The 24324-nt window shown below is 34.7% G+C and overlaps 1 long non-coding RNA gene and 1 pseudogene across 1 annotated transcript; both read right to left on the minus strand.

Moving 5' to 3' along the window:
- Nucleotides 1–4516: 4516 nt before the first annotated feature.
- LOC111412822 lies at nucleotides 4517–6829 on the minus strand. Its single transcript, XR_002706112.1, has 3 exons — nucleotides 5985–6829; nucleotides 5074–5206; nucleotides 4517–4994 (listed from the first exon to the last, which is right to left on the minus strand). It is a non-coding gene; the product is annotated as an uncharacterized LOC111412822 (long non-coding RNA).
- A 9164-nt stretch (nucleotides 6830–15993) lies between these two features.
- On the minus strand, nucleotides 15994–18350 carry LOC111412637 (annotated as a pseudogene).
- Nucleotides 18351–24324: the final 5974 nt, after the last annotated feature.

Raw genomic sequence — 24324 nt, forward strand, 5'->3', positions numbered from 1 at the left:
AGAAATAAATTCCACATCGAATAACACTGAAAATATAAACCTATTTATAAGGTTATGAACTACTCATTTTAATAAATTAACATTTTAAAATGGAATCTCAAATTTTAATATGGTATAAGAGCCTAATAAGCTCAAATGAGCAATTTGATCTGATTGAGGCAAAAAAGAGCACACGAATTTCAAGATTGATCTGCTAAAACTAGTCACCATCTTTTTAAGATATGTTAAGTGATAAAATTCAATATCGAATAGAGATGAAAACATAGATTTACTTATAAGAGTTTGGACTAAAATAATGTTGATATTTTAAAATGGAATAAAGTTTTAACATGATACTAAAGCCCATTAAATTTTAAAGAGTAATTCGATCTGACTAAAGTTAAAAGATATGAGCACACAAATTTCAAGATAAATCCCACATTAAATAAAAATGAAAATATAGACATTTTAAGATGAAATTCCAAATTTCAATACTTTGTCAATCTTTTTTAGCCCCTGTTTGATGGCTATTATTTGTTCAAAACATTGTTTTCAATAATGAAATTTTGGAAATGTGTGGTTAAAAAATAGAAAAAATTTGGATTTACGTACAAAATATTTAAGGTCCTGTTTGAGCCACATTCTTTCAAAAAATACATTCTTAAATAGTGACTTGACATCATTTTAATCACAATTTTTCAATAAAATAATATTACAATCAAATCAAAAAAAATTCTTTATTTTTTAACCACATTTTTCATCAATACACTATTTAAATATGCATTCTTATAAAAATAATGTGGCTCAAGCAAAGGCTAAATGTGTAAATGGGCAACTGAAATTGAGTATATAGAATAAATAGTTCTAAAATAATGATTGTAAAATAGGCTTAATAGACGATATTCAAGAAAAAATTCATTTCCTCTTCATAAGAAATTTCAGTACAAATTAATTCCTGATCCTCAAGGACCCTCTAGACACATTTTGTGGACCAATCAAAGGCCACGCACGGAAACGATGACTCTTCAAAAAATGTTCGACCGTTCAGTAATTCACGTCAATAATTGACATCTTTGAACAGTTAAGCCCCTGTTTAGCATCAATTAAAATTTTAATACATTTTTCTTTCTCTTCTTTTCAGTCATATATTATTTAATAAAATAATATTATATGTAAATAAAAAAATTTCATTCTTTTTTAACCACACATTCTCCCAAAAAATAATTATTTTATAATATATTTTAACAAAATTTCTCATTAAAATGGGTGCCAAACAAGGGCACAAGACCAGGGAAAATCAGAAGTCCTAAAACTGGGGCGTGGCCGACGAAATGCTAAGCCCTTGTTTTGAGCCTCATTCTTCCAAAAATTCATTTTTCTAAAATTCATTTTTAACTATACATTCTTTAATTAAATAATATGACACGTAAACCCAAAATTTTTCATTAATCTTTAACCATGCATTCCCCATCACACTATTTAAGAATACATTCTTTCACTTAAAACGGGGCTTGAGGTTAAATTTACCTGTGTAGCCGGGTACTAGTCTCATAGACATGGCTTCCTTCCACGTGTCACCTGATTATAATTCCATTAATTTGACCGAAAATGCCAAATGAACATCATGGTTGATACAATGGATGATCGCGCCCTCACATGCTAAGGTGGGTTTCACTTGAATAAAATAATCCTGACCCCTCATGTGTGTGTTGTCTCAACCTCGATGTCACCCATTGTGGCTAAGTAGCTCGGTCCTAATTCGACTGCCAATTGGCTACAATTCACCTAATTAAGTACAATTGGTATTTACTATAAGTGGACGTGACAGTGAAGTTCATCTAAAATTGTTCAATTAAGTTATAAATATATTCCAAAAATAATATTATTTGTCTAGATTTTAGATGACGCGCTCTTCATTTTTGTCTAGACAAGTGCTAGATAACATTATTCTCCAATTTATCAAGTTTACAGAATTATGCTATCAAAAGATTAATACTCTGTAGTACTTGGTGACCAAGCAGTCCATCAATGAATAATATGCGTCATTAATAGTGCTCCATCACTATACATGTGACATGTTGCTTGATTCATTGTCCAACGCATCACAACTCCATTAAATTATGAACTGAAAATTCCATTGTCGTATAACTTGTATAGATCACCGCTAGTGATGAGTATCATTACTCTTCCACCAATTCGTTCTCAAAAACGCGTGTTTGAACAATGAACAAACTATATAAAAAACTGTTAATATAATTGGGAATATCAATTATGTTGTGTTTCATTATAGTTTCTTCTTTGATCAACATACACAAAATAAGTAAATCATTTATTTCAACTACAAAATAAATATGATCCTGTTTAATGTAGGCTTTTTTAAAATATATTTTGTGAAAATTAAATTGTTGAAAAAAATATAGTTAAAAAATATAATTTGTAGAATATGTATCAAACAAGGGCTAACTTATAAAAGTAGTGCTGAACATGTTGTGCCACTTAGAGCTACAGTTTGTGGGTCTCCTTATGCCATTTCCCTAATGATAAAGACCCTTCCCCATTCCCACAGCAATAAGCAAATCTCATTGTCATCCAATAACTCATAAGATGCCATTGCCAGCCCCACCAGCAACTCATTCATGTCAACAGATTTCTCTTAACTTTCTCCAATTTCTCCAATTTACAAACAATGATTGACTTGTACAAAACTGCGTGCCAAGAATTACGACAAAAATCACATGTCTAAGTGCGCGATGAAATAAAGTTATTCGTTCTCGAATAAAGCAAATAGAACACAAAAAAGAACACATTTTCAAATGGTGGTGTCAACCCTTTAACTGGAATCATTGAATATCTGTTGCACAAAAATTGTTACTTTTGACTTCACTAAAGCACAATAAGAACGAGTTTCATGGAAATCCATCCCTTTCAGAGATTCAAAGTTGCCGACCACGGATTTGTGGGTGGTCTAAACTGAGTTCAGTCTTCCCTTTCGGCTAAGGAAATTAAGTCAAACTTCTGCTGTACTGTTAATTTAGACTTAAGTTCAGAAAAAAAACATTAAGGTTCTCAGCTTTCATATCTTTATGGATGGCATTAAAGAAAATCTGAACAACTGCAAGAAGATTTGGCATTGAAAAAAGGACATATCAATAATCTTACACAAAGTGGGCAAAGAATCTTAAAACTTTGTACACCTGTTGAAACTAAAATATTGCTTATGTACCCTATCTCGAGTATTGAGAAATCAGTTAGGTAAATATGCACGCACATTGCAATGATAATAGTAATTACAGTGGATAATATCATGATAATATGGGGTTAACCTACATGAATGGTTACTTAACTTTGCCATTTGTTATTACTGAATAACTAAATTTAAAAATATATCTCAATGGTCACTAAACTTCACCAAGTGTTTCTACTTCATAACTAAACTTAAAAATATATCTCAATGATCACTAAACTATGCACCGTGTTACCCTTCCTTCACTCAAGTCGACGTAACAAATGAAAAATCCATTAAATTTGTTACGTCGACTTGAGTGAAGGAAGGGTAACACGGTGCATAGTTTAGTGATCATTAAGATATATTTTTGAGTTTGGTTATGAAGTAGTAACACTTGATGAAGTTCAATGACCATTGAAATACATTTTTAAATTCAGTTATTAAGTAGTAACAATTTCATTTTTCCCCAAATCAACTTATGTGAAAGAAGAAACTAAAGAAAATGAAGAGAAAAAAGTTCTACTCGACATATAGTTTCCATCACGATAAAGGTACGTTTGATTTTTAGATCATTTGATATTAGTTCACCGTATCTCGAACTTCGTATAAAATGATTGAAAGAGAAATAGTAGGAACACTGAAAAAATGACAAAGAAAAATACAAAAATGTTCGAATTAGTGCCAATATAACTGAGATCAATTTGATTTTTCAACTTTTTTCCCTTCATTTTCTTTAAGGGTGCCTTTGATTGTGAAAATAGAATTTGTATTGAAAGAAAATATTTTCTAGGTAATTCAATTGCCTCGCAATTACTTACATGAAAATTGTTAATTATAGATGTTTGATTAACTTAATTTTCTATGTAGAAATATTGCATTTTTCCATCTTTTAGTATTTGATAGCCATTATTTTCCATGAAAATAATCATTTTTTCCAACGTTAGTTGATTGACAGCCATTATTTTCTATGAAAATTATCCCTTTTTCCATGGAAATCATCATTTTTTCCATGACAATTACCCAGTCAATTTTTTGATGTACTAAACAATGGTCCCTTCACAATTAAATATATTGAGTATCTTTGAATATATTTTTCTGAAGAAGTTGTAATTTGACGATAATGTTATAAAAAATAATAGAATTTATAACAATAAGGAAAACAGCCTCACCAATTCTGATTTATACTCATATAAAAGAATTAATTATTTTTCATTCCAATTACTATGAGATAATCAAATAAACAATGATGAGATTATGTCCAGCATAGAACAGAAGAACAAAAGTTAAAATAAAATAAAAAAAAATCTCTATTACAAGAAGTAGCAATTCATACCAACATAAATATCATACTTTTACATATGTTTGTTGAATTATCCAATCACGTCATCTTAAAGTAGTGGAGGCGGTTCATGACAAATATTCTCAAAGACCAAATCACACATGAATTCTTTATCAGTCAAGCTCATAAATACTCTAGCCAGACTCTCATCAGAATGAAATACTTTCATGACTTGCATTATGTCATGCTTCTCAATGTTTTGTAATTTTTCTAGAATCAATTGCCAATTGATATGGTTTAGTGTATCTAACGTTGCTTGAATCTCCATTGCATTTGCAATTTTTTTAGGCGATTCAGCAATGCTTGATATGGCTATGCGACTTTCATCATTGGGTTGGGTACGTCGTCATCGAATTTTGTTGGTTCCTACTTCGATGTTATGCTTAGGAGCTCGAACTGGGCCTGGATCTATATCATCGTTTTGACCGTCAACTTCACTCATTTTTTTATCTGAGAAAAAAAGAACTTGTTAGGATCTTTCATATAATATGAAATATATAAAAATTTTTATTTACGATCTTTTACATACCGGGTATGGAGGATAAATTATCATTGTCGATTACAGCGCAATGTCCTATAGCACAGTCATTTCCAAAGATAGCCTCCATATCATCATAACTAGGACAAAGTTTGGTCCTCCACTTTCCGAATTCTAGTTTCCCCTACAAAGGAAAAAAGAGCGGAATATGTGTTATGCGTAATCAATGTTAAGAAGATACTATACTATTAATATTCAATGCCTAATAATTTTGTTGATTGATGAAATATTGTACGTTCGAAAACTCCTCCCAAGCTAGAACATCAGCTGTGACACGTCCAGTTCTGTACGTTCCTTTCAATTGCTATTTTCTAATTTCTAAACGTTGAATGCAAGCCTATTTAAACGCCTTAGATCATTGAATAAGAGAATTCAAGTAATCGGCCTCTTCTGTATTCGAGGATATATCTCTGTCCTCTATCTATTAAATGAGTATCTATCAAAACTAAAAAATAACAATTCATTGGAAGATCTCCACACCAGCACATTTAATCGAAGTGCACGGAGAAGCATTTGGAGACAATCTCCTATCAGATCTTGGAACTATCACAACTCAAGCTACATGATCAATTATTTCTTACGATTAGATTCTCTTTTCGCATATTCGGTCTTGACTACAAAAGGATACGCGATTCCAATAATTTTGATGAAGTCTTAATCTAATGTTCCACGAAACGGGAGAACATAAGCTTCAGATTCATCACATGTGTTGCTAAGAGAAGTTATTTAATATCGAAAATAAAAATAGGTAATATTTTAATACACATGGAAGGAAAATATTTAATTTAAAAAAAGAATTAAGCATAGCAGCACAAGAAGAAGACAACTCAGTTGAAGTTTAATCAAGCCATAGAAGTGTCGAGTATCAGATATATTTGAATAGTTGAAGAAAATATAATAACCTGCCAGGATGCCTGATATCACATCAAATGTAAAGTTCTTAGAAACGTCCAGAGGCTCATTATAGGAGGGAGAAGGCCAGAGATCAGGATATTCTGCACCCCTGCATACACGATAAGTGATAATTAGGAATTAATACAATAATCTATTCTAAGCAAATTATAAATTGAGAGGTATAGTTTCAATAGAAATAATCGACTCATTTTAGAAATTACTGATACTACAATATTAAGAAAGTAAAACTATATTTTTTTCTTAAAAAAAACTAGAGATTAAAGTTGCTGAAAATGACAGCAGAAGCTGACACGTAGAACCCCTCTCCAACTGTTTCTGATTATAGAGACACCAAAGCTAATGATGATGAAGTGGCTGCCACGTGCAGCTTAGCAGTAGCGTGTGGTGTGGGGGGTTGGAAGTTTGAGAGAGTTTAGCAAATAGCAAAAGCAGAGGAGAAAGGATTCAGCCGAAGTTGATACTGTCACTAGTGGTATAGGAGCTAGAAACAGGGGAGGCACTCCGTGTGCGGCTGGAGAAACTTGAAAATAACAAGGAAAGAAATGGCGAGGTAGAAGAGAATTTTGGTGGTGTGAGTTGCTGCAGAGGTAGTTGCTAGAACTGAGGCACCTGAGCTGTTGTATTGCACAAAGAAGAAAAGGAAGGAAGGCAGGCAGGCAGGCACCCAGGAAGGAAAGAAGAGAATCATGAAGGAAAGAAAGAAAGATACGAGAGAATGAGGTGGAGAAGGATAAAATTGGCAACTACTGGCTTGAAATATAGTTAAGTTACACTCTTGAATAAGCATCAACTTGTGTTTTTGTGATACTGAGCAACTTTTTAAGCAGAAACATGATATCCTTGTTAGAAATATATAGAGGAATGAAGAAGAGACAACAAAAATGAAAATGTAATCACAAGTTGAATTAATATCCAAAAATTTGAAGAAAATAAAATGGAAGGCTCGAACGCATAATCGATGTCCTCAAACTATATTTGCCTCTTGGGATTGAATGAGATGTTTAAGGATCTTTGGCAAACGGTTTGTAGGATTATAACAAGCCTTGTAAAGGATCTAGCACCAAAGCATAAGTGCAATCCTCCAAAACTCTAAAAACACAAAGAAGAAATTGAGTCGGAATATCAATCAATTGTTTGATCTTTGATTTTGGAATGAGTATTGATCACAAAATGTTATTCACATTATTTGGCTTTCGATTTATCACCTATTTATAGGCCATCACCAAGTGTGCACGAAATGGTGTCAAAATAGGTTGAAAAGCCACCACTTTTGAAGTTATAACAGTAGGAAAACGTCTCCCAACGGTCACAGGAATTCACCATGCGGCCGCATGACATTAATCCATGCTGCAGCATGGAGTAATGGAAGGGCCTCTTTAAATCTCGGTACATGGCCATGCGGTCGCATGGCACAAAGTTTGGGCCTCCGTTTTTTCTTTATATTTCCACCGTTTGATTTCCACGCCGGTTTTTCTTTGGCTTCTTTCATATTGTTTCATTCCATTTTCATTCCTTAATTGAATTTCGAACAACAATATAACAATCCCCCACTTGCTCAAAATTTCAATAAAGAAATCTCATACTCAAATCATACGATACTCATGCATAAGAACTAGATATCTTTTGATTTGAATCTAGCCATAGTGTAATCCAAACAAAGTAAAGTCGGAATCAAAGGTAGCCGTAGCTTTGAACCAGTTATTCCAAGTGACAATACCGGTCCGAACACACACACGAGTACCACGTGTTCTCAAGTTCCTCATATCTCGCTTAACGCTGTTATGGCCTTGCGCTCATCCTATTCAACAAACTTTTTAACAGAGAAACTCCAACTCTCACTTGAGGTGGCACCACCTCGAAGTTTGTTTAGGTGAAATTCTTCCAGTACCTTTGTTACTTTTAGAGGTACTTGTGTTTTAGCACTGAACTTCATTAAGAGTTTTAATGTTCAACCCTCACTTCAGTAACAAATAGCATTATTTTACTTAGGATAGAGTCATTGCGGATTTTAATAATGCTGTGACCATCCCACATATCGAATGACATGTTTTTACCCTTTGAACCCATGGATTACCTTTTGAGTAATGATCGGTAGGGTTGCCGCCATTGGTGGACCTTTATTTGAAAGGAGTTTCAACTCCATCCTACTCAAAGTAGATGCCACTAAATCTCTATTTAGTGGTTTAGTTAAAGGATCCGAAGTTCTCAATTAACTTTACATAATTTAGGGAAATTATTCCATCTTTGATTAATTTCCTTATGTAGTCATGTCTTAAGACTCATATGTGTAGACTTTTCATTGTATGCTTTCGCTAACGTGGCTTGACTATCACACATGATAAGTATTGAAGACACACTCTTCGATCCCAAAGGTATCTCATAGAAGAGATTCTTAAGCCACTCAACTTCTTTCCCGATATCCGATAGTGCAACAAATTCGGATTTCATGGTTGAGTATGTTATGCATGTTTGTTTCTTTGATTTCCAAGAAACAGCACCTCCTTCAAGAATAAACACCCAACCCGAGGTGGATTTACTTTCACCCGTGTTAGATGTCCAACTTGCATCGGTAAATCCTTCCAATACTGTCGAGAATTTATTATATTGTAGGCCCAAGTTCTTAGTTTTCTTTAAATAACCAAGAACTCTCCCAATGGCCTTCCAATGATTATTGCTCGGATTGCTAGTAAACCTGCTGAGTTTACTTATTGCATAGGCTATGTCCGGTCTTGTGCATTGAACTGCATACATAAAACTCCCTATAGCACTTGCATACTCCAATTGAGCAATCGTCCTTCTACTATTCTTTATAAGAGTCAGATTTGGATCGATTGGGGTACTATATTTCTTTAAGTTCAAGTGTTTGAATTTATTTATCACATTCTCAATATAATGTAATTGACTCAAATAGTAACCCCCACTAGTCTTTGTGACTTTGATACCTAAAATGGTATCCACATGTCCAAGATCTTTTATTTTGAATGTGGAAGATAGAAACCTCTTCGTTTCTTCTATGCCGTCCATATGATTACTCATAATCAAAATGTCATCAATATATAAGCATATAAATGTCACATAATTTCCACGTACTTTGAAATGTAAACATTTATCTACAATATTATGCTTAAACCCGAATGATATAATTGCTAAGTCAAATTTCTCATGCCATTTCTTAGGTGCTTGATTCAATCTGTACAAGGATTTCACCAACTTGCATACCTTATGTTCATTTCTGGGTAGGACAAACCCTTCAAGTTGTTCCATATAGACCTTATCATCGAGATCTCCATTTAGGAATGCTGTTTTGACATCCATTTGATAAACATGCAAGTCATATATTGAAGCTAAAGCGAATAACATCCTGATCGATGTTATTCTAGCAACCGATGCATAGGTATCAAAGTAGTAAATTCCTTCTTTTTGCCGATATCCTTTGGCTACTAATCTAGCCTTGAAGTATTTAAGGATCCATCAACATTATTTTTCTTCTAAATACCCATTTACATTCTATGGATTTGGATCCCTGTGGTAGATCAACAAGCTCCCAAGTGTTATTGGATATTATCGAATCCATTTCGTCCTTAATTACATCCTTCCAAAAGATGCTATCACGTGAAGCCATAGCTTCTTTATAAGTCTTAGGGCCAGATTCCACTTGTAGAACAAAAGGAATTGTCTTTACAACATTCAACTCATTTCCCTCTACCAAGTAGAAGGAGATAAATTGAGAATCAATTTTATCCGGTCCCAAAGACTTCTCAGCCCGAGTTCTCTTGCTTCTTTGTGCTTCACTAGATTCATCAACATCTTTTGAATACGTTTCATAATGTGTTCCACTTGAGCTAGGGATATTTTCAAAGTTTTCCCTCAATTTATTATCCGAAGACAATTAATCCTTAAAGAACTCCACATCGTTGGATCCGATAATTACATTGGACTCCAAATTCAGCAATCTATAAGATTTGCTATTATTTACATATCCCACAAAGGCACACTTAATGCCTCTTGGACCCAATTTGGTCATATTAGGATTTGTGTTCTTGCTATAAGCAAGACACCCCCATACTTTGGAGTATCTAATGTTTGATTTTCTTCCTTTCCATAATTCATAAGGAGAAACCTTAATATATTTCGAAGGAATTCTATTATGTATTCTACATGCATTCAACAAAGCTTCACCCCACAAATTAAATGGCAACTTAGCATGAATAAGCACGGCATTTATTATTTCTACAAATGTTCTATTTTTTCTTTCAGCCAAGCCGTTTTATTCACGTGTTCTAGGTGCAGAACATTAATGAATAATTCCATGTTGTTCACAAAACAAATTAAATTTATTGGAGAAATATTCACCACCTCTATCACTTTTCAAGGTTTTAATTTTCTTTTCCAGATAATTTTCAACCTCGTTTTGGTATACTTTAAACATATCAAAAGCTTCACTTTTATGTTTTATCAAGTAAACATACGTATATCTAGAAAAGTCATCAATGAAGGTAATAAAGTACCTATTTTCACCTTTAGTTAACATGCCATTCATTTCACATATATCGGTGTGAATAAGTTCTAAAATGTTAGAAGTCCTTTTTACACTATGGTAAGACTTTTTGATCATTTTAGATTCAACACAAATCTTGCATTTATTTTCATTATTTCCATCATATGAGATCAATTCACAATTTTTCATGCGTTTCATGGCACTTATTCCAACATGACCTAATCTAGCATGCCATAATGAAAATGAATCCACAACATAAGCGAAATCAGTTTTATTTATTTCATTGTCAATAGTACATAACTTAACCATTCCTTCACAAGAATAGCCATTTTCAACAAATTTCCCGTTGAGGGATAATACAAGTTTACCGGACTCAAAGACACTTTTAATACCCGATTTTTCCAAGAGATTTCCACTCACTAGTTTCCTATTCATATCCGGAATATGTAGCACATTTGTGAGAGTAACGTTTTTCCCGGAAGTGAAGATAATGTCTATACTTCCTTTTCCAATCACTTTGGATCTCACCTCGTTACCCATTTGTATCTCTTGATCTCCATCCACTTCATTATATGTTTTGAATAAAGATTTGTCATATAATACATGTACCGTGGCACAAGATCATACCATCAGTTGGGAACCTTTCCTTTAATAGCATTTATCTCGCTTATGGTGGCCACAATCTTTTCTTCTTGGATGGAATTTACTTTACCTTCGGAGGTGTTGTGTTTTCGGTGTCTACGATCTTTTGCGTAGTGTCCAGATTTTCCACAAACATAACATCCTCCTTTGGTCTTCTTTTTGGACTTGTTAAAGTTCCTTGAAGGCTTCCTCTTGTTAGATTTTGTAGGCGGATCAGATTTCTCAATAGCATTAGCTTTGGAAGTTTCCTCCAAAGAGTTTTCACTCCTGTCACGCAATCGGGATTCTTCCTCAATCCAAACATGTTTTTGCAATTGTTCCAAAGAATAATCTTCCGAAATATGCATAATTTTCTTCCGTATCCTTTCCAAGTCCCCGGGAGTTTAGCAATTACAGCCCCCACTTGAAAGGTCTCTGGGATTTCAATCTTCACCACTTTCAATTTATTGACAATCACTTGCAACTCAAGCTCTGGGGGAAGTAGGGGGATATTTTCTAAGAATTTAAAATCAAAATACTTAGAAATTAAAAACTTCTTTGTACCTTCCTCTTTCGCCTTATACTTACTTTCCAAAGCATTCCAGATTTCCTTTGCTGAAGTTGTATTTGTATACAAATCATATAAGCGATCCGACAGGGCATTCAAGATATGACCGCGGCAAATCAATTCATCTTCTTGGCATTTTTGTCTCTCGGCCTTGATTGATTCGGTTTCTTCATTTGTGGGTTTCGGCAAAGGCGCCAATTCTGGATCAAGGATATAAAAAATCTTCAATGCCGTTAATAGGAATTTCAACTTGTCTTGTCACCGCGTGAAGTTCATCCCGCCAAAATGATCCAATCGAACCAGATCCTGATTCATAAGTTTAATGGTTGCCATGATGGTCTCCTTCTCCATCGCAGGATAATATAGTTTGAGATTGTTGGAAATATATAGAGGAATGAAGAAGAGACAACAAAAATGAAAATGTAATCACAAGTTGAATTAATATCCAGAAATTAGAAGAAAATAAAATGGAAGGCTCGAATGCGTAATCGCTGTCCTCAAACTATATTTGTTTCCTCCCGGGATTGGATGAGATGCTTAAGGATCTTTGACAAATGGTTTGTAAGATTATAACAAGCCTTGTAAAGGATCTAGCACCAAAGCATAAGTGCGATCTTTCAAAACTTTAAGAACACAAAAGAAATTGAGTATGAATATCAATCAATTGTTTGATCTTTGATTTTGGAATGAGTATTGATCACAAAATGTTATTCACATTATTTGGCTTTAGATTTATCACCTATTTATAGGCCATCACCAAGTGTGCACAAAATGGTGCCAAAATAGGTTGAAAAGCCACCACTTTTGAAGTTATAACGGTAGAAAAACGGCTCCCCAACGGTCACAAGAAATCACCATGCGGCCGCATGGTATTAATCCATGCGGTCGCATGGAGTAATTGAAGGACCCCTTTAAATCTCGGTAGATGGCCATGCCGTGGGCCTCCGTTTTTTCTTTATATTTCCACCGTTTGGTTTCCACGCCGATTTTTTTTTGGCTTCCTTCATGTTGTTTCATTCCATTTTCATTCCTTAATTGAATTTCGAACAACAATATAACAATCCTTGCATAAGAAATTGGGATAACCGAGGATACTACAGCTAAAGTACAAATGGATGTTGGAACCTGTATACCAGTACAAATATCCAATCCTTGTGAGAAATACTAAAGATAAAGAAGCACAAATTAGACAAGCTTAAACCAACTTCATCCTAAAAGCTCATAATCCAAGTTGGTTAGTACGTATAATGATGGTGAAGAAAGTAAATTGCAAGGTCATCTCTCTCGTTCTCTGTCTCCAAAATCTGAGGTTGTTAAGTGGGGTCTTTGAACCTTGAAGATCTCATATGTCCTCACTGGGTAGCATTTGTTAATGCGGTGCCAATTTGTTATGAGTCATAGATATAAAATATAGATGAAAAACTAGCGAAGCAGTTTGATAAATTTAAGTATGATGTCATACTTTTACATACTTTTTGGAGAGGAGAAACAAGCAGAGCAATTTGATAAATACAGTCACAATTTTTAGAATTCAAAACTAAATACATAAAGTACATGCACATGGAAGATCGTTCATTCGCAATTTTTACAAGTAATGTGAAATAAAACTTAATCAATGCAATCAATGGATCGTTGTCGACCTTTCGCAGTGAATATGGCGGATGGAAGCAGCAATTCGTTCGGGTCCTTGATTTTTTCTTCCTTTTTCTTGGTTCAGTTGTGTGAGTATTTGGTTTCTCGTTCCTTTTTTTTTTTTTGGTATCTTCTACCGTCTTTTTTAGTTTTGGTTCAATTGTGTGTAGTGAGAGATGGTTTTGTACATGGTAAGGAGGAGAGAGAGATGGAGATTGGATACGTGAGTAGGTGGAGGACTTGATAAAATAGAATTTTTGGAAAGTTTGAATTCCATGGAAAATAAAATTTCACTCCATCCAAAGAAAATATTTTTCTTATTTTCAAGGAAAATCTGGTCACGTGACTAAAAGTAGGAAAATATTTTCTACGAAAAAAATGGTTAATCAAACAACACAAAACGGGAATTTAGGTGGAAAAAAGTCATTTTTCATGAAAAATATTGACAATCAAACGGATCCTAATTTCTTTTTTCACGGAGATCGATTCAAGGAAAAAAGAAATTGTTACTACTTAATAACCGAACTCAAAAAATGTATCTCAATGATTAGTGAACTTTGCTAAGTGTTATCACTAATTTCTTTTTTCACGGAGATCGATTTGAGGAAAAAAGAAATTCTTACTACTTAATAACCGAACTCAAAAAATGTATCTCAATGGTTAGTGAACTTTACTAAGTGTCATCACTTCATAATTGAACTCAAAAATGAATTTCAATAGTCACTGAACCATGCACCATATTATCAATCCATCATTTAAGTTGATGTCGTTTGTTGAACTTAACATATTTTTCCATTTAAGTGATGGATGCGTAACACAGTGCATGGTTCAGTGATTATTAAGATACATTTTTGAGTTCAGTTATAAAATAGTAATACTTAATAAAGTTCGGTGACCATTGAAATACATTTTTAGGTTTAGTAATTAAATAGTAACATATGACAAAGTTTAGTAACCATTCATGTAATTAGCCCTGATAATTTGAGAATCGATAGTCAGTGAACATACTTAGCTAGTTAGCTTCTCAACTTCTTATTTCTTTACAATGGCCGTTTATATTGAGTTGTATACAAGCATGGAAATTTGGAAATCGTCCCTATATTTGGCATCTCTCTAATCAACCCTACACCTGCTTCTTCTATCGATTTCTTGGCATGCTCCACTGGTGGGATCCCTTATTAACTTGCTCGACAGCTTTGCGCTGCAGTGTAGATCTACAAATATGGTCTTCCCATGTTTAGAGGCCTTTAGCTTTTTTATCTCTTTATTCACACTTGTACAGGAAGTAGTACCTCCTTATTTACTGCTTTCAATTTTAATTCCTTTGGTTGGAGGTTAGCCTCCTCCAATGTATTTGTATAACTGTATTTATATCTTGGTAAGGGAATCCTAACCCCCTCCATCCTCTCTTGATGGAGCTAAAAACCAAACCAGGACCATGTTGGTGCTTTATTTTATATATATATATATATATGCTAGTTAGCGCTCTGCCACAAGTGAAAAGTAGATCATCAGCAATTATTTTGAATCTTCGCGGAATAAAATAATGATTCAAAGTAGAAAAAAGGAATAAAAGTAAAAAAAATCATTGATAAAAGCTGTAATCTTCAATTTGATATTTTTATTCTCAATATTCAGGATTTGTCTAATGAAAGACCTAAATAACATGTGCACGAATAAATTTCGTTGATAGAACTGACAATCAGATTGAAGACTTTGGACAAATCCAGTATGATGCCTAGTAATATTCCCTTGGAGACTTAGCAGATAGACACCTTCCACAGCACGTAAAGTTTAGCAAAGCCTGTGACTTCCTCATCCTAATTTTGAATTGTGAAAACTGGACGTATGGAAATTCATGGGACATAAGGACGTTGAATATACAAAAGAAAATACATAAACGACAAACAAATTTGCACAATTATCAATTGACAATGAACAATCAATTCTCACAAAATAATAATAACGATTAAGTACTTCTTCATTAATCTCAGAAGCTGCATGTATTTATTACTTTTAGCCTGTCATAATTTTGCTAATATGCAAGTATGAAGAGCAATGAAGAACATTATGCATTTCTGATCCCCAAAAGACAAAGCACGGGGAAGAAAATTCTACCGAGTTTTACCAAAATTTTAGCAAGAAAGAATTTTGAAAATAAAATAACGAGATATCATTTATATATTCAGCTTCAATGTGTTACTCTAGGTGATTTCCCACAAAGTAATCTCCTATAAATTAAAATATATCAGATCCATATGAATGCATACATATCACATCTGATTTCAATGGTTAGATCCAAGAACTGACTCCAATGCTTGTAAGATGAATGCCCTTTATTTTTCAGCCTTCGATTTTGTCAGCAGTAAACTGTAGACAAGCAGAAGAGAAAACATGAGTTAAATTTCAAAAGCAAAAGAAAAATGCTTCCCTAGAATTTTGGATATCACATAATCAGAATAAAAAACTACTTTTATACATAATGGCAAGAAATCAAATTTCTTGTTTGAAGTGTCTTAGGAAGATACTTTGCCTCACCAATTCAGCTCCAGAACTATATACTTGATTATATATGCCTTTCAATACATGGTAATTAGTCACAGACTTCTTTATCTCAAGGATGCCAAATTATATTGGATAATAAGACTCGTGTGGTAGTTGTTGAAGAAACTTCCTTCTAGTCTTCTTTCATAAAATCATGACTTCTAGCAAGAATATCAGTTATGAGTGTAGCAAGTTGTGACATTAATGCCAGGGGTTCCAAACCAGATTCAATGATCTCTCTCAGATTCTTCACTACATTTATTGTGCATGCAGATGGTGCCAAATCAAGTCGACCTACTAACTTCTTATCATAAATAAGCCCTACCTGTAAAACATACAAAATTCTTTATATGATTGCAAGTCCAAATCAAGGAATCGGGGGCAGATCCAAGATTTTTGATAAGGAGGGCTGAAACTTAAAAAAGTTAAGTAATAAAATTTTTGGTAAATGGTATAAAAGCTGGGCACAATCATTTGAACTGAAAACTGAAGAAAAATATATTTATGTTTCCAAATAGATGGAACCATCGAGTCTTCATTTACGTATCGAATCATATAAACAGAAAAATATTAAACATCAACACATCACCAAAAACATAAATGCTCACCATTTCAATAAATATGATTGTACCGAAGACGTCTTTAGCCATATTGTAAGCAAGAATTTTCAATCTAGTCTGATGCAATTTCAAAGATAGAACCTGAGTACAATGCCACAAAAATCAATGATACGTACAAGCAATACAATTCCTTCAAAGAAACTCCATAGAAACAATCTCCACTTTCACCAAGCAGATACATAACGAACGAAAGGGGATCTAACAACAAAAGAGAAATAGAAAAACGAGGAAGTAGTTATCAAGTAAAATAGATATCATCGTACAAATTGGGAGACCACAATGCACGATAACCAATCAAGATTAAGTAATATAGGCTAAGCTTTAGATGAGGTGATTCAACTAATATAATGCATGAAAATGATTTCAAAAATCTATGCTAGTGTAAAAACACATCTAGTGAACTATGTACTACATGAACAAGGATATAAATTTTGCATAACAGCCTGCATGCTTAGTAGAAATTTTGGCATATAATATATGCTGCAATTGCAAATGCCTTGAGATGAGGATATAATGATAGGAAACACAACAGTTCCTGTATCAGGAAAGTAGAAATTCTCTGCCCAAGCAAACTTAGTTGTTCTAGAGTCATCTCAGCATTCCTCAAAGATCTATCTGACTGGAAGGCAATATTTATGTTGAAAGGAAGATGTCTCGTGGAGGCAAAGTTATGGTTCGTTTTGTCGTCCCTCCTGGGTTCTGTCCGCACGTCATAAAGGAAGGTTCAGAGAGAGGAGAACAACATTCCAAACGTCTGGCCCAAATGTGCATAAGCTGTGATCACATCCGAATTTACCAAGGTGTTGAATAGGAGGGAAAGGCAGCCACTCCTCAAAATTAGTCAGGTCAAGCTCGGACACCTAAGTCATTAAAAAAAATAAAACAAAATAAGAAAATATCCATTTCACTGACGCTATAAGCTTTTTAATGCATCTTTCTCTATCTCTAGATCTTCTTTTGTTGCTTTCCACAGTCGAGTATAGATTACATGCACATCCTTTAATTTTGGGAAAAAGAATTTCTGGCACCTGGATACTGTCACATGAAGCAAGACATCAAGACTTGAGCAAACAAGGGCAAAAACCGCACAACTAGGGACACGAACAAAGACTTACAGTATTGCAGTCCAACAATCAGGAGTTAGGTCACATTCATCAAAGATGAATACCCCGTGCTGTGATGGAAGCAGGAAAGAAAACATGTTGTCAAGGAGATCCATTATACTCTCAGAGTCAAAATTAAATTCAGGGCCTATATCCCTTATATTTCAACTCTTTCCTATATCATGTGCAGTGTAAAAACTGCAAAACCCACAGGGTTTGTGATGATCAAGCACTGACATTTAAAGCTCTGGCAAATATGCAAGCACACGAAGTTTTACCAATTCTATGAGGCCCATAAAACACGGAGAGCAACCCGACTTCTTTCGCAACAGCATTGGAGAGAGCTTGTGCCACCAAGTTCTAACCAACCAGATCTCTGAAGTTTCTTGGCATGTATGTTCGAGCAATATTTTGATGTATCTGATTGCGATGCCATCGAAATGTGTGTCGCTCAATGGATCTACCTCTGAGGCAAAGTCAGAGTCAAACTCTTACGAATTCTATGAACCCAAACAGCATTTTCTAGCTTATTTGAGATCCAGAAGCACCAAGGACTGGAGGCAATGATTCGGCATTGGATTTAAGAGATGCATTTGACTAATCTGACATGACACGCATATCACACATATCTCTCTCTCGAGAAATAAAGACGTCTTTCTTCAACCTTCAGTCGGACAATCCACAAGAAATGCTCTGTCCAGCCCGATCAAGAAACCACTTCCGTCTATGATGATTCCATCATCAGTTCCAAGGAATATCACACCCATTTTTGGAAGCCCCTTCGACGTTATGGTCAAAGTACTGTTGGTCTACCTCTCCCATTGATATTTCTGTGTTGCTTTGCCTTGAGCATATGAATTAGGGGTTCCGAATATTTTGATCCTACTTCTTGAGCAATTTTCTCAATTTGGACAATCCTTCCATTGCCATGGCTAAAAATGAAGCCACGAATTCATTATTATTTGCAACCTCTTTTAACTGGTCAGAGATAGTATTCAGATGTCCAACTTGTCTATAGTCACCTCTCTGTCTAATATTGTTGTCTCTCAGTTTAAAGTTTCTTGAAACACTGTCATGGCCTAAATTATTTCCATCTTGTGGGAGGTTATCATTCCAACCCATCACATTATTTTCTAGAAACCTTCCACATGATTCTTCTCTCCGAACTCTTCTTTGAATCCCACTCTTGCTACTGTTGTGACTAGAAACAGTTGCTGCCTCATCATGCCTGCTTACATCACCTGTGGTATGTTGAGATATCAATAGGCATGAAGGTTAACTTCTGGAAGTCGTTCCACACTCTATCGTTCCAATCCCATAGATAGTCTTCCATTGACCAGTTTGTTGTTGATCTTTACTAAAACATGCATTGTCATCGCATTATATGGGTGTATGAGAGGTCTTCCATGCATATTTTTTAGCTCATAGGCACCCTTTTGTCTCAAGATCTTGTGACCTAGGGATTGTTCTCCAGTGGTAACAATTGGGACCTATTCCCCACTGGACAGTACGTAAGGGTAACAGGTCCATTTTTCAGTTTCTTCATAGGCAATTGATGGTCTATCATTCACTCACATTTACTCTTCAGTTTCAACAGTTTCAATTTAGCATTCATCGAGTTCAATTTCACCATCAATTGGAGGGTAACTTAAGTCATAACTTGATGGGAGATTTGGCTATATATAGACGAGCTTGGTCCCTAAGATTGACATCGAAAAACACAAGATACAACATCAATTTAGTGTGTGTTTAGAGCTTAGAATTGCCATTACCTGGATCAAAAAGGAAAGCTTTAGAACAACACCAATGGACATAACTACGAACTCGATTTATGGGCATTCAGTTTTCTCAATCTTTTTTCCACCTTATATTGTTTTGGATCGATTTTTAGTCTAACATTTGGTATCAAAGAACCATATTATCTCTGCCTTGGTGTTTCACTGTCAATTTGCAAAACTCTATCTTTTTGTGGCAGATTTTTTCTGAAAATAAATTCAAATTTCTCCATAAAATCGATTTTCTTGCCTCAGCATGTTTTTAAACCTTGAGTCTTGACATTAAGAAAGTCAAATTTGAAACGGGTCTAAAATGGGTTGAAATTCAGTCAGCTATGGAAAGAAGATGACCGTATTTTTTCCAAAACAGATTAGTTTATTGTGTTTTCCACTAAATGATGTACAATTTTGAAGTCATTAGGCCATTGTGGAATGGCCTGTAGTTATGTTTAAGTGGGCAATTAATATCATAAAAGAGAAAATTAGGCCCTGCGCCGTCTTTTTAGAAGTGTTTTGATTTGGAAACTCCACGTAACACCTCCATTTAAAAATCACATTTCAAAATTAACAAACTTCTTAAAACCTTTCAAAAATCAGGTAATAATTAAATTTATTAATTATTTAATTATAAATATTATAATATAATATAATATAATTAATCTACTTACCCCACCTACCTCCCCTCCAACCCACCCCACGATCACACCAAATTTTAAAATTCAAACCATTCTCTTCCTCTTTCCACCCCACTCCACCTCCAATGGCTCCACCCACCTCCGGCGACTGCTCCGGCGACGGTGACAATTCCGGCAAACCTCCGATGATTGCTCCGGCAACCCACACCCAAACCCATAACTTTTTTTTTTTGGGCCAATGATCTGTGATCAGTTTCATTAGATTTGTGACCTGATCTATTAAATATGTGACCTAATCAAATGGGATGAATATGTATATAATCAATTTCAAAATTAATATATAAGTTTGAAATTTCAAAATCTGATACTATTAAAATTTTATATGTATGAAATATTTAATCAAAAATATTTTTATAATTAAATATACTAAAGTCACACAAATCTGTACAATTTGGTCACAAATAAAAAATTTTACAAGTTACATATGAAATTTGACTTTTGACCCGTGAATACCAGTGACTCATAACATAAAATGTGACTTGTAAATTTGATCCGTGACTCTACAAAATGTGACATGTGACTTGTTAATATTGTTCTGTGACCCGTTTATATTGATTTGTGACTATACAAAATGACAGTGACTCGTGAACTCAAACTTATGACCAGTAAATTGTGACCTTAAGGACCGCTCACATATTTTTTCTTTTTGTTTTTTAACAGGTGACATGAAATATGATTTTTGACCTGAATTGCTATTTGTGACTCGTAATATAAGATGTGACCTGTAATTTCATCTGTGATTCTACAAAACGTGACATGTTACCTGTTAATATTAACATGTGACCTGTTTATATTGATTTGTGACTTACAAAAAATGACAGTGACTATAACCTTAACGACGAATTGTAATCTGCAACAAGTTATGCTCTGTGACCAGGTCACATAAAACCACAATTAACACAAGTCTGGTCACCGGTGGTCACAACGACAACAAAATAATATGACCCCTACCTAACCACCACTTGCACCACACCACTACAACCACCAACAATATTATTAACAAAAAAAACGACTACCACACAACCACAATCACCAACAACAAAGAATGACCACAAGCACACCATTGCATGCATCACACCATAGAAAAAAAAATAGCATCCACCGCCTACAGTATAACAAAAAAACCACCACCATCGCTACCACACCACCAACAAAACCAACCACCACCACCAGCACCACACCACCACAACCACCAACGACAAAAACCAACAACAACCAGCAAGTTAACACCTATATCACCTCCACCATCATCACCAGCACACATAGGCAAAAAAAAAATATGAAGAAAGAAATAGAATACCAAATCTGAAAGAGAGAGAACTACACGTCGATGGTCGAAAATGACTACTGTCGTCACCGCCACCACTTCATCACCTCTACCTCATTTTTCACGACGAGTGCTTTGAGTAGAAGCACCAGAGTGTTGCTTCCTTATTTGCGGTGGAAAAGGATCACCAGTCTTCGCCGTTGCTTCTACAAGCAGCGACGAGCGCTCGTCGCTTCGAGCAGAAGCAGAGGCGTCGCAAGAGAGAGAATGTGATGCTTCATAGTGCAAGAGAGAGAAGGTGTTGCTTCCTTTGCCGTTTTGGTCAGTGATGCTTCGTGGCGTCGAAAAGGTAGGTGGTTGGGTGGGTGGGTGATGGTAGAGAATGTGGTAGAGAGAGACGAGATTATAGAGAAGGAAGAGAGAGAAGGTGATAGAGACAATTAGGGTTTGAATTTGGAATGAAATGGGGGTGGCGTGGGGAGTGGTATGTATAATAGGTTTAATTAATTTTTTATTAATTATTAAAACCTAATAACACCTGAAGTTTGAAAACTAAGATTAATCCCCTTGGATTTGAAAAGGATCTTTAAACCTAGGTTTCTAGGTTTTTTTCCCTTTTGATTAAGTGGAAATTACAAAAAACCATACTATTAAAATCAATATTTCAAAAATCAAATCCAAGTTTTGTATAGTCAGAAATCAGAAATTAATTTATTTATTATAAATCAATATATTAATAATATTATTATAATTTAATTTATATTCACAAACCATACCCTGAAAAGGACCAAGCCATTCTTTCCTCTCCCATCATTTTCCATCACCATCTCCACTATCGTCGATTTGCCGCTGTAGCAACTCCTCTTGTGTGATCATCGTTGTCGTGATGGCGAGTCGCAGCAGAGCGATTTGAAGCGACATCACAGGCAATGGTGTTTGTGTTGTCGCGATTTGTCGTGGTGGCTGTGGTGGTTTGTGTGGTGGCATTTTGTGGTGGTGGAGTGGGTGATTTGGTGAGTAACAATGTTGCAATGTGTTTGTACGGTGGTGATTTTGGGTGTGGTGGTGATGGTGATTGTGTTGTGGTTGATCTGACGGTTCTGGTGGTTTGTGTAGTTGCGGTGGCGGCGTGGTGGATTAGGTGGTAGGGACGGTGGCGCCTTCTCCCTTCGTCTCTCCTCCTTTCCCTCTCCCCAGTACCGTCACTACAGCACCTTGATTGGATGTGCGGTGGTGCGGGTGGTCATTGCAGCACCTTGATTTTTTATTCAATCTACTTAGTGCAGTGGTCGGCGACGGTAGTTCTTGTTGCAGGTGGTTTTATGTGTGGGAATGGCATTGGTGACGCGATCTGGTGTTGGCGGTGGTGCAATGCTTTGGAGTGGTGGGACGGGGCGTGGGTAATGTTGGTGTTGTGGTGGTGGGCGACATCATTGGTGGAGGTTAGCGATGGAGTGATGCTTTTGGAGTGATGGGATGGGGACCCGATTTTATTTGTTAATTGAAAATTGTGACCAATAAATTGGTTAATTTATGAACAGTGTGGTGGTGGTTTTGGTGATGGTGCTATTGGAGGCAGTGTTGAAGTGGTGGTCATAAGTATAGGTGATAATCACATATTATTTGGTTGATTGTGACTAGTGAATTGGTTAATCTGTGATCAATAAATAATATGTGACCAATAAAAAAGATAAATTGTGACAAAAAAATAATGTGTGACCTAAAAAGATAATAATTTGTGATAATCTAATAAGTTGTAACCTATAATATTTGTGATCTGGGATCTGCAATTTTTTTTATTCGTGTCCGAAAAATAATGTAATTTATAAAATTTTTGATTTGTGATCAAAAAATAAATTGTGACTAAAAATTAATCCTTGACTAATTAATTTTTTTATTTGTGACCGATGAACAAACTGTGACTGAAATTTTTTTTGAATCGTGATCGTAAAATAATTTGTGACTTAAAATTTCTGATTTTTGACCAAAAAATAATAAGTAACTAATTAAATTGTTAATTTGTGATCAAATTGTATGGATATATGACCTAAATATATTTAATTAATAAATAACTAAATTAATTAATTAAATCATAAATAAATTTTAATAAAAATCTTATTTTTGAAATTTGAAACTTGTTTTCTTAATTTTGAAATATATCATACTTAATCTCTTACTTATGAAATATTCCTTTGATTAATACCCCCTTAAATTAATTAAACCTTTTTAGGAAGTAGTAATTATGTCCTAAATTTCTCTAACCAAAACCGAACCCAATTAATTACAGTAAGCCTAAACCTAACCCCCTCCCCAAAGAAAGGAAATATCCTCATTCGTAGAAGAAATCGTCCGAAGGCAAAATCCAAAAAATCCAGATACGATTCCTTCTCTTCAAATAAAATCAGACTATAAATCCCTGTTTTCGACCCATTTTCCATCGATTTCTTCTCTGCTTTCCCTTCGTGTCCATCAGCTTCATTATCTCCTTCTCATTTCGACCCTAAACCCTAGATCTGAAATCCAAAAATCCAATTTCAGTTTTGACTATTGACTTCTATTTTTGCAATGGCTGAAGAAAGTGGCTCGAAAAAGCAAAGAAATTTCGAAGAATAACCATCCTCAAAGAAGAAGAACAAAATTTCTTCATCCTCTTGTAAACCTAAGGTTGCAACATTTTTTGATATTTCACTATGATAAGAATACTTGAAATTTGCTGTGTTTTTGTGCATGGTGTAAAATTTATGTCCCAGTTGACATTGATATTCCTTTTTGTTAAATCATTTTATTCAAATGAGTCAATATAAATACTTACAATATATGAAAGGCAGAGCTCATGAACTCACCCTCGTCAATTAACATTTTTGTGTTTATGTCATTTTTTTTTTCAGTCATTTTTTTTAAGTTTAGGTCTTTTTCTATGTCGCCTTTTTTAATGTGTGTGTGACTTTTTAAAAGTTTATGTCACTTTTGTAAGTGTATGCTATCAAAAATTGAAGATGGGTGG

Source organism: Olea europaea, chromosome 16, assembly GCF_002742605.1.
Source record: "Olea europaea var. sylvestris chromosome 16, O_europaea_v1, whole genome shotgun sequence".
Classification (NCBI taxonomy): Eukaryota; Viridiplantae; Streptophyta; class Magnoliopsida; order Lamiales; family Oleaceae; genus Olea; species Olea europaea.